We start from the raw sequence: 12,862 nt of genomic DNA, 5'->3' as shown, positions 1-12,862 counted from the left end.
ACACGCTTCCGAAATGTTGAAGAAGTGCGAGAATGGGTGGACGAATGGATTGCTTCGAAACAAACATCGTTTTATCGAGATGGTATCGCCCAGTTGCCAGAAAGATGGCAAAAAGTTGTAGAAAGTGATGGAAAATACTTTCATTGAAATAATTTAAATACATTTTTTACAATAAATGCTTTTTCTCAGTATTTTTTGGGCGGAAACTAAGTTAAGGTCCTAATATATATACATATGTACATATAATTTTATATACGTATATATATAATTATATAGACATATGATAATATATATACATTGAGAGAAAAATTATATTAAAATCAACAAATATTTCCTTAATGAGTGCCATTAACATATTTACTTAAATCTATATTCTCTTTATTTAAACCAAATATTGTTTATTTAAATCAGGTAAACAATATTTGATTTAAACAAAGAGAATATCAATTTAAGTAAATATGTTAATAGCATCAAGGAAATATTTGTTGATTCTAATATAATTTTTCTCTCAGTGTGACTATATTGTGCAAAATTTCATATATAAGTCATGTATAATTATATATATAAATTATATATAATTATATATAATTGATATGTCATTAGTCATATATATAATTATTTTCTCTCGGCTATTTTTATGAAAAGATGTTTCAGAATAATCTTACGCTACAAGAGTTTCTATAGGACAGTTCCACGTAACACTCTAACAAAACTTTACGCGTCGAAATATTCTCGAGGGAGAAACCCGATCGAAGAATTTAGATCGAATAGTTTAAAATTAAAGTCGGGGGTGTTTCTCGGATATGCCGCGTAAAACGTATGTGTTGTGAGTTGTACGACAGCATATAAGGTGAAATGCACGTTTGGGAGCTATAAATTTTCTCGAAAAGCGCTACCGGTAACTTAGTAGGTTAAGCTTAATTAAGTGAAAATGTATATTACAAAGCTAATGGTCACCTCGTGTACGCATTAAGCCCGGTGTTATATCTCCCGGGAATATAAGCGATGTGCGATGTGCGATGTACAATGTGCGCATTACTAATTCCAAGCAACGTTAATCTGGAAAACGAATAATGATTTTTGCGTCCTGCACATTATTCATACGTGTAATCCGCTTTCCGTATTTCGCATTAACAAATTGTACCTTGCCATCAAAAAATAATGTTAATCCGCCGGTTACTCATTTATGAAAATAGCGTGCACTCTCGGTCTCGCCTCCGCCCGCGACGAATCGTTTTTGCGATTTCGATAACAGCTCCTCAATATCGAACATTTGAACAGTTTAAATATCAAATCTCACGTTCCTCTCCCATTTTCCACTCTCTCGTGGGAAACACGGCGCGACACCAGCGACGTAAATCACCGCGTCGATCGTGAGGCTGCTGATCGTCAGCATCGATCGATAATTGGGAGTGCCTCGCGGCGAGAGTGTCTAAATTCGCAAAGCGCGCGCGAGCGCGGTGAATCACGCCGCGACGTCTTCGGGAGAACGACCGAGCGGGGTGAATGGAGCCGAGGTGCAATTGACACGAGAGCCACTTTGGTAATGAACTTACACAGAGTAACATGCTGATTAACCTGGAACAGGACAATTCCCTCGCGAACCGGCGCGGCTCTTTGTCCGCGTCCCGCGCTAGACGCGTATAATTGCAGCTCGCTCCGCAGCCGGCGCGCGGACTTGGTCGTTCTATCGCAAACACCCCGGCGCCGGGGTGTGACGGTATTTAACGTAAGGAAAGTTTATTTTACCCAGCTGTGCGGGGGTAGGGTGCGCGCTCGGCGCGCAAATGTTTGCCTTCTGCATATTTATTATTTACGCGAAAGCGCGCATCGGGCGGGGCCCGCGGCCGGGCACAACAAGCGAGGCGTTCACCCGGCGAGAAACGTCCCCCCGGGTCAGATTTTTCCTTACGTAATGGGACACTTCGGGACGAAACTTGCGATTCGCACTTTCGCGGCGCTGCGAAAAAACTTCTTCATCCCTCTTCCCTCCTGCCCTCAATTCCACCTGCCCTTCGCGAGGGAAAAACCACCCGTCCCGGGAGGATATTAGAGACTGCCCCCTTGAAAAACGCTCCTACGGGCGACGTGGTGGCCCTTCTTCATTATGTCCGCGACATTTCGAGAAGTCCGAGAGAGAGAGCCCGAAACTTCCCATGCCTCAATCGAAATTTCCCGTTAACCCCGACCCGCCGACGGGAGAACTTTGGGAACATCGCGGGACTTCCGGTCCGCTCCCGCGAGGATACAAGAGGGGTAGCTCTTCCCTCAAACGCAGAGTCGTTCGACAGAGTGACGTTTCATTCCCGCTCTTGCGGCGCTTGAAACGCTGCGTCTGCAGTTTCGTTTTCTCCAAGGTCTAAATAAGTTTGCGTCTACTTTGCTGCCCCCTCTCTCTCCCCTTCCCCCGCTCCTCCTCATGCAATCTGCGGGAAATTTCCGGGACGAGGCCTCAAAATGAGACGACATGTTTCATTCTACTGGGCTGTACGCGAATAAATCGTACTCGTCAAGGTTCTCGCGCGAGCGCGTGTACGGGAATGAGAGAGGGGATGAGAGGGGGGGAAACAAATTGTACAAACTGATAAATAAATCTCCACACCCACGGGCATAAACAATTTGTAGCGGAGCGGGAATAAAATTCATCGTGTAGCCGCGCCTCGCGCGCCGCCCGGCGAAACAATCTCCCGCTGGAATTTTATTCCGATCGATATCGCCTCATTATCCGTTTCTCTTAAGTTCGTTTCCCTCCTACGTCGTTTCCTCTCGTCACGGCAATGGCGCTTCATCGCATTAAAACTAGCTTCTTTCCGCAAACAATCAGATCCCGCGTTCTTTATCCGGACGTCCTCTTAATCCCGTCCTTTCCCGTATAGGCGGACGCTATACACAGAGCGCTTTACACTGGCCGGAATGAAAATTCCTGAACTTGCTCCATTCCTCTCGTATAGCATTAAAAGGGGCTTCTTGTATGCAACGATGCATCCGTGTTATCCACCGTCAATGCCGATCCGGACTTTCCATGCTGAAAGCGGCCGGGCCGCGATCTTTGTTCTTTTTCTTTGACTATTGCTCTCGCGGAAGTTTGCCGGGGATTCGGAGACGGCGGCGGCGGCGGCGCTAAGTTCCTCTTGTTCCTATCGGAAGCTTCCGAGTTTCGAGTACACGGCGTAGTTTAAGCCGTAGCATCGATTTCCCCATTTGTGCTTTGATACGGTCACTACACGAATCCGACGCCGTCTGGCCATTTGTAACCCTATCCGTGCAACGTATACGTGCATTGCAGCGCGTATATCTCGCATTCGATCGCGTAATTACGAACTTCAAAACGTATTGCTTGTCAGATCGGAGAAGGATTTATCGCGGTATAAAAACACGCGGTTACAGCGCGACTGAAACTGCCGGAAATAATTCGAGACGCGGCATAATAAACGCGGATCGGATAAGGAGGCACAAAGCTGTAAAAATCTCAAACGCAGTCGTTTACGATCTCACGCGCGCACGCTCAGAAAGAATTCCTAGAAATCCGTCGATTTATCGCTCAGGCTTAAGATAGTTGCATATCGTGAAGCGAGTTTTATGCCAATTTGAGGAAGCTTACATTATATACACGGTGAAAAGACATATGATTGCTCTCGTGTAGATTAGAAAAAGATTCACCATTCGACAACTGAGATATTTGCAACTAAAGTTGACACTTTTTACACGTGTCTTTTGAAGGAAGCTAGCGTGCTATTTTTCATCTCTTTTTCAATATCTTTTAAAGTACATATGAAACTTTAACAAAAAACTCTACTATATAATATTAGAGACATCATACACATATTTCAGAATTATTGACAATTTAGTTTCAAAACTACAACGGTGGGAAGTGCGTAATTTATAGTAATACTTGAAATACGTATGCATATTCTCTTAAAGTGAATCAGTGAATAGTCACTGATATCAGTTATAAGTAAAGCACTGACTTTCAGTGCAACACTTATAACTGCAAAACTGTAGATTAGAAAAAGATTCACCATTCGATAGCTGAGATATTTGCAACTAAAATTGACACTTTTTACAGGTGTCTTTTGAAGGAAGCTAGCGTGCTATTTTTCATCTCTTTTTCAATATCTTTTAAACTACATATAAAACTTTAACAAAAAACTCTACTATATAATATTAGAGACATCATACACATATTTCAGAATTATTGACAATTTAGTTTGAAAACTACAACGGTGGGAAGTGCGTAATTTACAGTAATACTTGAAATACGTATGCATACTCTCTTAAAGTGAATCAGTGAATAGTCACTGATATCAGTTATAAGTATAGCACTGACTTTCAGTGCAACACTTATAACTGCAAATCAGTGTATATTCACTGTTTTCAGTGATGTTTCACTGATTCATTTTAAGAGAGTATACACACATTTAAATATTTGTATATCTGTTCGTATTATCTGTATATTTTATTAGATAAGAAAAATAAAATAATAAATTGTAATCAAATAATAGTTTGTTCGTATTTTATATTTGTTTATCTCAATGTTGCTTCAAATTAACAGTGATACTTAGATAGTGAGATAGACGTATAGAAATATAATTTTCTTTGACAAATAGTAAGTTTATCAGAGGGCCCTGTAAATACGGCATTTGGCGATGCAACTACCTTAAACGCACGCGTCTGTGTTTTCAATATCACATTGAAAGGAATTATTCGACAAAAAATTAATAAACGGATATTTCCGATCAAATTTTAATCAATTTTTATATCCGATCAGGATATTCGATTAAATTTTATAGGATATCTCCGATTCTTTTGATATTTACGATTTTGCGGAATTGAGGAATTAAAATATGTATACATGATGAAGGGAAAGAGAGAGAGAGAGAAAAAAACATGGCCGCGGACTGCTGATTACGGACCGATGATTTTTGTGTGGTGATTATAATACGCTGCGAGACATACAGTTAATCTTTCTCGCTTTAACAACGTACTGCCTGTGTTCCGGGCGGAGTCGGGAGCGGCTGTGGCGTCGGATTTAATCCGCGTACGTGTAAACGATTAAATAAGATTTACCGGCGGTGCGGTCGAAAAATCATTCGGGTCGCTGCACGCGCCGCGCCGCGTAGCGCCGACAATATCGAGCCTTTTAATTGAAAACGCGTGTTACCATGTTTTCCGGAGGCTTTCCCGGATTCCAGAATAATAACGCGGCTCATCGGCGCCCGATAATTATTTCGCACTCGACCCGGTTATCGGCTCGAAAATTCGCGCTAATTCCGCTCGCGTGCCCACTCCACAAATGACGCTCGCTCCATTGGTCGGTGCCTCGTTAACCCGGAAATTGCGTTTCGAAACACCGCTTCTCTAATCCCCCGGTCCGTACGCCCTCGTCGGAACGACAATTGTCGGCGACCGAAAGGAAGGGGTTAATCTAATGGCTGCATCTCCGAAAAGCAGACGGCCAGTAATCGTAATCGCGCCGTGCACAGCGACAACGTTCCGCCGCCGTCGTCGCCGCCGCCGCTAATTTGCCGGGAATGCCGCTCGCGCGATTAATGACGAAGGGTCGAGCTGCGCGCCGAAAGAAAATTGGAAAAGTGCCTCGCGACTCAGGCTTGTTTTATCTCGTAATTCGCGCCGTCTCGACCATTAATACGCGTTCTTTGCGCGGAAAGCACATTCGCGTCGCTATCGAGAGACATTTTCACTCGCGATTACATAGCTCTCTCCGCTTATAGATGTAACGTTCAACAAGAATAGAAACGAAAGACACAAAACATTCGCGAGTATTTTCACAGGTCGATTAAAAGAATGCTGAAGTCGATGACGAACTCGAATAATCTCGACAACACAGAGACGATCGGCGTTACTAACTCAATCACGCGCTATTTTTTCGTATATCTTGTATATACAAAACTTACGTAAATGTGTTGCTTTGTTTTACCATATTCAGCGGAAAATATAACCACGCATATGTAGAAATCTTTCTGCAAACTTTTCGAGCATTCTTAAGCTTATGAATTCAGATGCGAAACAATGTTCTTAAAAATTTTTCTGTTTGGAGTATCCACACTTTCGGTACGTACACTCGTGGTCGCGGGAAGGTTGCCTGGTTCTTTTTTGTAAGTTTGGGAATCTATCTCTCTCTTTCTCTCTCTTTTGTACAATGGGAGAATTTATTTTCCAATAAAAGAACTCTCTCAATGGACAAGAAACGGATAGATTCCAAAATTTATAAAAAAAACCAGACAATCTTTCCGACCACGAGTGCACATGCTGCACAATTTTTGGATTATTAAGTATTACGCTGAAATTTATGTTGAAATTTTACATTAAAATTTTTTTTCGTTTTTATCACATATTGAGCAATGCTCCTAATTATTTTTGCACGTACTTTCACTACGTTAAAGCATTTTTAATTCTGTACCAATACGACGTAAACTTTGCAAAAAAAATTTTAAAATTCTATTGATAAAGTTTTCAGTTTTAGCATCATTTATGAATTAGATATGGCAACAGAGAATGATATACGCCTGTTTACTTCTAACGCGACAATAAAATATCCTGAGTTGGAATTTTGATTCTAAACTAGCTCAATACCATCAAGTTTAAAAGATCAACAAAAAATCGCAAGAATCTTACAAATTTTCTGTCTTCGTAATATAAATTTTATTTTTATTCGTATAGTAATAGTAAGTTTACTATAAATAAAAGAGTTATCTTGTAAGAAAACATATGAGCAAAATGCACGCGTATATCTTCCCTCGAAAAATTCAAAAATCCTTCTTTCTCACTTCGGCCAAGATTTCCATTTGTAGAGATAGCCGGTATATTGCACTGAGAGAGATCTAGATTATGAGTTTAATTTTACGTTGTAAGTTATTTCCTACGTAGAGAGAACATTTTCTGTGAAAGCTACGAGTACTGCACACCGCCGAGTGCGCACACGAAAAAAAAATCTTCAACTTTTCACGACTTTTATAAGTAGCAACAATACAGAAAATTGTAACTCTTTTTCCCTTCGAAGCGTTCTCTCTTGCGTTCTACTTCGATATTTTTATATCTTCGCTATTTTTCGTATACGTAAACCCACATTCCACCTCTCTTGCAAAACGACTTCACGTCTCTCCTTATCGGCTTAGCTATAGCGTGGAATCAATATATTATTTATCAAGTAACATGAAATTTTCGAGGGGATAGAGAGAGAGAAAGAGAAAGAGAGAGGGATGTAACGCCATCGCCTTCAAAAACCGTTTGAAATATTGAAGTCACCGACTCGGGTCTACAGTTAACGACGTTAACGAAGTGCACTTAAAATTCGTGGATTACGTTGAACGCGCGCAAATATCAGCCCGAGATATTTTACGAGCCCACGAGTTTAGAGGTTGCCAGCCGAAAAGCTCCTTCCATCGTTGCTTCTGCTTAATAAAAATTTCATGTTGCTAACTGCAGTAAAAATACTTGCTCATATACCAGCTTGGCTCAACTTGGAGATACGCGGCCGGCCTCTGCGGATCGATACCGCCGATGTGCATATTTATGAACGTAATGCTGAATTATTGCGGGATTCGTTTAGAACTCCGTCACGAGCAAAGGTAAAGTCTACGCGGCGGCGATGACCGAGGAGCAGCTGAAGCCGTAGTTTATAAAAAGAAACGGGAGAAGCTTGGCGTCGCGATAACTATACTAATTAATGATGATCTACAAGTGAGGATATAGGTTGCTCGTTAAAAACTTCACAATTATTCAATCTTCTGACCTATGATGCTTTGCTATCGCAATTGGATGTATTCAGAAATATATTATTATTCATTTAACATTACTTAATTTTCAGTTAGCGACATTTACATATATCACAATAAAAAAAATCTCTATGCTCTTTATTCTAAACTCTATTTTATAAATGAAAGTGCTTATAAATGTGACTGCTAAGGCTTCTGATTGGCTTGTGACTACATTTAGAAGCATTCGTAATAAGAATCTACATAAAATTATTCTCAATGCGTGCGCCTGATTTGTTTCAAACAACGAGATCCGTGAGTAGGGGAGGCCGGGACTAGTTGGCTATCAGCGTAAATTGCCAAAATCGATTATTTTTATTGTTTTTTAACAGATTTCAGAATCAAGCAAACAGGGATGTCAAAGTCGGCATGTTTAAAAATCTTGCTTACTTAATTCTGTAACTTGTGGGAAAATAGCAGAAATAATAAGTTTTGGATTAGGTAAGGATACTCAATATTGCGGCAGAATGTCGACCTATTCCTCGGTTACGAAATGCTATATAATAATTTTTAATATAAAATTATCTCCATATATATCAACTTTTAAAAAGCTGTAGATAAGGCGAAAGAAAATATATCGATATACTGAAATCGAAGACTGAAAATCGAGCGTGGAAGAAAATATATCGATATACTAGGCTGGAAACTTTTCGCTATCCGAGTGACTACTCCACCAACTAGCTACCCAATCAACATTCTTCGAGATACATCTCTTTCTCTCTCTCTCTCTTCCTTACTAGTTGTCTTTAGTGTCAAGAGAATAATTCTTACAGCTCGACACGCAACAGTTTTAACGAATAACAGTCAGTTATCAAAAGCTCAAAAATCACAGATTTGCTGAATCATTCTTCGAATATATATAAAATTGCTTTATAATTTTTATTAACCAGCGCTTGGAGGAATGATCATCCAATTCATGATAAATATTCACAAAAATATCAAAAACGATAGTTGCGTAGTCGGGAATAGAAACAGAGCCTCACTAGTGCGCACACCGACTTTAAACTAACTCGGTCTTTATCTAAGAAAACTGCCACAGCATTCGGAGGCTTAAGAATTAACGAACCCCTCGATCGGTTCCTCTCTTTCTCCTTTTTTTTTTAATAGGATGGAGGGCACGCACGATTACGCGATTATGCGACCCTCCTGTACGTACGACGTACGCCCGGGCGATCACGCGGGGCAATGGTCCTGCTTAATCTCGCGGGGATAAATAAGAGATCCAGCGCGGGGAAGAACTAGGTAGCGGTGAAGGGATGACGGCTATGTGTAACGGGGCTCTCGTTCCGTCATCCTGGACTGAAACGAGCGTCACGTTTCCACGGGCTACGTCCCGGGAATTCGGACCATTACCAGTCGGGGATACTGCGTGGATCGCGAAAAAGGACGTTGGATTTACCACGACCCGGCAGATGGCCGCCCCTCCCTCACCTTTTTTTCTTCTTATTCACTCCAACCGGTAGTCCGGTAGCGAACAAAAGTAAGCGGAAATGCACGGTTTCCCTTGTTTTCGTCGTTGTCGCTGTGTCCCAAGCGTGTTGTATGTATTGCAACTCGCAGGAACCGCAGCACGTAAACGGCTCGAGTGAGACCGACTCGAAATTTTAATGCTATATCAATGTTGTACATATCGTCAAACTTCAAGAGTCAATGGAAAATTTCGAAATATAATATTCTGTACAGATTATCGACTTTTATATTTCAAATAGTTACGTAATGCTTTTTGTTCATTTTGAGGCTTGAGGGAATACTTATTCAAAGATTGCTTAATATTCGGTTATTTCAATATTCTATCTGTATTTAATTATTGCTTTTGATTTCAATAAGTAGTTTACTAAGATATTAAGAATAAATCAAATAAAAGAAAAATAGACGAATAAAGTCATATGCGATTGTTGGTGCAAATACTTAAAATTTCTTATGGGAGAATAATAATGTCTGACAGTATCCACGCATACTGAGAGAAAAATGTTTGGTATTTGTAACTTTAATCATATAGAGAAATAATTACTAGAAATTATGGTCAAGACAACCGTTTTTTATTCAATTGTACTATAATTTTAGTGATAATAATCTTAGATGCACGTTACTATTTCGTGTTACTATCTTCGTGTTGGAACAACTAAAAAATATAGTTGCAGCCCAAATTGACACCAACTATATTTTTGGTTGTTCTAACACGAAAATAGTGGTAGTAACATGCATATAAGATTTTTATCACTAAAATTATAGTACAATTGATTAAAAAATGGTTGACCATAATTTATAATAATTATTTCTTTATATGATTATAGTTGTAAATACCGAAGATTTTTCTCTCAGTGCACGTGTTGAGTATTTTTCGGACTTGCTACGTGCGCGATGAATCAACCTTCCGCGTCAAGCCGAATTTTTATCCCAAATTATTCAAACATATTGAATTAATCCCCTAATATCTGTTTCTCATCCAATTATTTTCTACTATTTTAATTATACGCACTCGACTTCATCATTTTTTAATGATATTAAATTAATTTAAGTGCTACAAAAAATATTGCCTCAGCCAGAAGTCGAACTTGGATCTCCCCCTTCCCATTATATCATATAATATTATATAGGAATAAATGTTAGATTAAATTAGGTTTCCTTGGAATATCTCTCTTCTCAGTGAGTTTACAGAATGTCCATTGCGATCGAAAACAATCTAATTTCTAATGTAATTAATGATTTTACATACCTGGAAATATATGACACATCGCTGCCTGTATCCTGCAACTTCTCAATCCTGACTTCTGGCTGCTCTGTTCCTGATTCCAGAACTTACCGGCACTGACACTCGCGTGCTAACGAGATTCGATCGGAGGGACACACACTAACTAATTCGATGCCGACAACAGCCCGACAATATACTATAAGAGCCGACGGGACGTTTAAATCACCCAACGGAAATCGTAAACAACGCATCGACACACTTGCTCCGCGTCTCGGTATACGCGTCGCTCCCCGGCTCGAGATGTAATGACTCAGTTACGAACAAGTACGCAACGTGCGACGGTATCAAAACAATAGACATTTTCAAAACAGAGTCAACCGTCAGACTGTTGTCACACTCCGATCAATGATGTAAACATTCTGTGGTAGAAAAAATCACAAGACTAACGCTTCTTAATATTTCGGACTTTCTTAAATAAAATTCCATGGGTGAATCTTCCAATGCATTGTGATAATTTTAAGAACGCCTACACGACGTTAATCTCAATTTTCTATCAACTTTAACACAATCGTTATTATTAAAGTTCAGCTAGTGCTGTGTTTCCGATCGACTTTTGCTTTCATGTAGTACCACGTTAAGCGTTTGGCCATGATGTCGATCAAGAATTGACTCCAGGACGAATCACAGGATGCAAGATGTAGTGACAGCTAGTGTGTTGTGTGTGTGTGTGTTGTGTGTGACAAGACCATAGACATAATATACATAGACTCCGCATACAGCCAAAAAAGTGAAGCCAAAATGTATAGCCCCTCTGTTTTCTGTCTCTTTCTGCATAGACAAAGTATGTAATAAGATTTAAGTAAGACTTTTGCTTGTCAGTCTAATCGGGGTGCCGTTCTATAATATTATGAAAACGAGAAATGTATGCATGCGCAACAAAAAAAATAACAAAATAGGGAGAAAATTATAGCCCCTATTCTTGCTCTCTTTCTAGGTGTAGATTGGCTCCACTCAATTAGACGATAAAACAAAGGGCGTTCGGAGTCCATGTATACTATGTTCATGGACAAGGCTTATAATTGCTTCTTTCTCACTTCTCTCAAATTCATAAGTTCTATTGAAATTTCTATCACCAATAAAAAAAAACAATAAAAAGATTATAGAAGGTGATAGATTGCCGTTTTATTTATCTACTTATTTATTAATTTTAGTTAAATTATTAGTTTATATATATATATATATATATATATATATATATATATATATGTAGGATTAAATGCAGATAGATTATTGAGATAAACGAACATTAAATAATTCTTAAATCTAAAAGTCCTCTTTACACGCTTCATGGAGACTCGACATGATCTCTTGAGATGATCGAACATTAAATACTTGTTAAATAAATCCTTAATCTTAAATAGAAGTGCTATATTTCGAGATTTCCCATTGGTCTTTTGGTCATGTTGGGCGGAATTTGCAAGATTAATGTAGAACCAACATTTCATCTCCGGAAGCGCTCGTTAATCATTGACACGCTGCAGCCATGGAGTCGGAGAACATGTAAGATAGCGGCATGATTGTTCGTGGGATTTTATTCCCTTTAACCTTAGAGGACCTGATCTTTTTCTAGAAATTATCGCGAAACACTACGGTGATATCTCTCATTTGACAATTATCAATATTTTTACCGGTTAGACATCGGAGAGAGAAAATTTATGACATTTTTTTTATTTGTGTGACGTCTCGAAATTATTCATTTTTTTAAAGGATATATTTTTCAGTAGTTGTCTGCGCGGTATACTCTTTCTTTTTTATTTTACTCGCGATGATGCGTGTCAAATTTTTAAAAATAAAATTTTGAAGAAGGATACGCGCAAGATCTCTGATTTATAATCAAATGCGAAAGTGGGAAAGTTCAACTCGCTACACGTAATTCACACTGCGATTGTGGGCGTACTAAAGAGCAGAATTTTTGTCAGCGCGTGGAATCCCTTAAATCCGTGCGGAACATTTTGAAGAGCACAGGCTTACACGATGTCGGCATTTAACGCGCTACTTGTGAACATTTTTCGTCGTTACATAAATGTGTATCGTCCTACAACGATACAGAGTCCCGGCTCTTTCCAAAACTAACTTTCCAGCTCGAAAGCTGCAGTGTACTTTCTTCGAAAGAGGAAGATAAAAAAAAGAGTGGAACTTCTATCCACTGAAATCCCCGTTGCATTATTGTCAACGAGCGAGAAGAATACATGGACTTACTTTCTGTCTAGAACTCGATATCCTTCCGTGGCTTGCATCAAATCTTCGTGAAAGGCTACTTAGGATTTCAAGATTTGCGGCAACCCCGAAGTGAACATTCTTTCTGATCGGTCTGCGAAAACGGATTTTTTCTCAG

Source organism: Odontomachus brunneus, unplaced genomic scaffold, assembly GCF_010583005.1.
Source record: "Odontomachus brunneus isolate Ranch 3 - 2012 unplaced genomic scaffold, Obru_v1 Obru_scaffold_018, whole genome shotgun sequence".
Classification (NCBI taxonomy): Eukaryota; Metazoa; Arthropoda; class Insecta; order Hymenoptera; family Formicidae; genus Odontomachus; species Odontomachus brunneus.
This window is presented reverse-complemented; position numbering follows the sequence as displayed.